Raw genomic sequence first — 3,665 nt, 5'->3', positions numbered from 1 at the left:
GAACTTAATTCAGCAGCCTGCACATATCGACGAAAATAGTGCAATGAAAATCCAGCGAATAATTAATGAGATTACGATATGAAAATTTATCAACAGGGGTGAAGATATAAAGTGGAATAGCCCAATCTTTCTTGACCAGGTTGATAAAATTAATATATTGATATTACACGAGTGATATCAGCAGGAAGCATATTAGCCGTGAAGGGATGACATTGGTTCTATTTGACACTCACTTGGTTTTCTGCTCATAAAACTAGATAATTTGAGCTCTGTAAAATGCAATTATTAAACCAAAGGATAAAAAAAATAGCCATTTCCGATATTCCCGCCTACTAATACTTATATATTTATTATGAAACTCATACTGTTATTTTATGCAAATTGGTCTATTTTTATTTATTCTTATGTAAACTAGCCCTGTTTTACCTAGAAAATTTCTTCATGTAGTAGAAAAATGAATAAAAAAAAAATAACCTGCCTACAAAGTATGGCCTGTTGTGTTCTCTCTATGCTAAAAAACAGTGTGGGGGTATAGCCACAGTACTCTGGTTCACCACCACACTGGTCTGACACAGCCATAGTACTCTGGTTCACTGCCACACTGGTCTGACACAGCCACAGTACTCTGGTTCACTGCCACACTGGTCTGACAGCCACAGTACTCTGGTTCACTGCCACACTGGTCTGACACAGCCACAGTACTCTGGTTCACCACCATACTGGTCTGATACAGCCATAGTACTCTGGTTCACCATCACACTGGTTTGACACAGCCACAGTACTCTGGTTCACCACACTGGTCTGACACAGCCACAGTACTCTGGTTCACCACCGCACTGGTCTGACACAGCCATAGTACTCTGGTTCACCACCACACTGGTCTGACACAGCCACAGTACTCTGGTTCACCACAGTACTCTGGTTCACCACCACACTGGTCTGACACAGCCACAGTACTCTGGTTCACCATCACACTGGTCTGACACAGCCTCAGTACTCTGGTTCACCATCACACTGGTTTGACACAGCCACAGTATTCTGGTTCACCACCACACTGGTCTGACACAGCCACAATACTCTGGTTCACCACCACATTGGTCTGACACAGCCACAGTACTCTGGTTCACCACCATACTGGTCCGACACAGCAACAGTAATCTGGTTCACCACCGCACTGGTCTGACACAGCCACAGTACTCTGGTTCACCATCTCACTGGTCTGACACAGCCACAGTACTCTGGTTCACCACAGTACTCTGGTTCACCACCACACTGGTCTGACACAGCCACAGTACTCTGGTTCACCATCACACTGGTCTGACACAGCCATAGTGCTCTGGTTCACTGCTACACTGGTCTGACACAGCCACAGTACTCTGGTTCACCATCACACTGGTTTGACACAGCCACAGTACTCTGGTTCACCACCACAATGGTCTAACACAGCCACAATACTCTGGTTCACCACCACACTGGTCTGACACAGCCACTGTATTCTGGTTCACCACCACACTGGTCTGACACAGCCACAATACTCTGGTTCACCACCACATTGGTCTGACACAGCCACAGTACTCTGGTTCACCACCATACTGGTCCGACACAGCAACAGTAATCTGGTTCACCACCGCACTGGTCTGACACAGCCACAGTACTCTGGTTCACCATCTCACTGGTCTGACACAGCCACAGTACTCTGGTTCACCACAGTACTCTGGTTCACCACCACACTGGTCTGACAGAGCCTCAATACTCTGGTTCACTACCACACTGGTCTGACACAGCCATAGTGCTCTGGTTCACTGCTACACTGGTCTGACACAGCCACAGTACTCTGGTTCACCATCACACTGGTTTGACACAGCCACAGTACTCTGGTTCACCACCACAATGGTCTAACACAGCCACAATACTCTGGTTCACCACCACACTGGTCTGACACAGCCACTGTATTCTGGTTCACCACCACACTGGTCTGACACAGCCACAATACTCTGGTTCACCACCACATTGGTCTGACACAGCCACAGTACTCTGGTTCACCACCATACTGGTCCGACACAGCAACAGTAATCTGGTTCACCACCGCACTGGTCTGACACAGCCACAGTACTCTGGTTCACCATCTCACTGGTCTGACACAGCCACAGTACTCTGGTTCACCACAGTACTCTGGTTCACCACCACACTGGTCTGACACAGCCACAGTACTCTGGTTCACCATCACACTGGTCTGACACAGCCATAATACTCTGGTTCGCTGCTACACTGGTCTGACACAGCCACAGTACTCTGGTTCACCATCACACTTGTTTGACACAGCCACAGTACTCTGGTTCACCACCACACTGGTCTGACACAGCCACAATACTCTGGTTCACCACCACACTGGTCTGACACAGCCACTGTATTTTGGTTCACCACCACAATGGTCTGACACAGCCACAGTACTCTGGTTCACCACCACACTGGTCTGACACAGCCACAGTACTCTGGTTCACCACCACACTGGTCTGACACAGCCACAGTACTCTGGTTCACCACCACACTGGTCTGACACAGCCACAATACTCTGGTTCACCACCACACTGGTCTGACAGAGCCTCAATACTCTGGTTCACCACCACACTGGTCTGACAGAGCCTCAATACTCTGGTTCACTACCACACTGGTCTGACACAGCCACAGTACTCTGGTTCACCACCACACTGGTCTCACATAGCCACAGACCATTTATTTCCGCTGTATACCATTACTGAATTTTGAAATCAATTTGATAAATTGCTGAAAAATGAAACCTCATTAATTGTACTAACATGTTTTCCACATGGCTTCTGGTATATAAGATTACACACATAATCAGTTTACATTGTATTACCATTATGATCTAGACCCAGATCAGTCTTCATATTTAACCAACCTTTACCTGCACCGCAGTGCTGTTATAAGGCTGCACCATTACTTTCACCATCCTATTACGGCCAGATCTGAAGGCCTTTGCAGCAATCGGGCTACGCAGCATGACATGGGTGGATGGGTTTCATGCTCTCTGCACGAAATAAGCTCGGTTATTAAGCATCTTTTTTGGGAGGGGTGGCCAAGGGGAAGAAGTGTAGTGGCGTGAAGCTAGGCGATTAGGTGCCGTGCGCGAGTGCCGGTTCGAGTCACGCACGCAGTACGTGTTTACTATAATTTGACGTAGTATTTACCTTGTCGTTTATTCAGTGTTATTTGCTTACTTTACTTCCTATGTCGACAGCAACTATGAGTTTAAAATTATTTCTCAGTACTTATTCACTGTTACAATGCTGTACCATTACTTTCACCATCCTACTACAGCCAGATCTGAAGGCCTTTGCCGCATTCTGGCCATGCTGCGTGACGCGAGGACGAGTTTTATGTTTTCTGTACGTAATAAGCTCGGTTATTAAGCATCTTTTTGGGGGGATGCCCGGTGGCCGAGGGGGAACGCGCAGTGCGTGAAGCTAGGCGATTAGGTGCAAACCACCGGTTTTAGACATGTATACAATACTTTTATTTGACATACACCCCCCCCCCCCAGGTAGTATTCACCGTACTGTTTATTCAGTGTTATTTGTTTACAGTAATGGAAGTACATGTAAATGTTTCTCTGCCAAATTCATGAACCTGGTGAAATGGTCCAG

Source organism: Saccoglossus kowalevskii, chromosome 20, assembly GCF_978046115.1.
Source record: "Saccoglossus kowalevskii chromosome 20, keSacKowa6.1, whole genome shotgun sequence".
Taxonomy (NCBI): domain Eukaryota; kingdom Metazoa; phylum Hemichordata; class Enteropneusta; family Harrimaniidae; genus Saccoglossus; species Saccoglossus kowalevskii.
Note: the sequence above shows the minus strand (reverse complement) of the source record.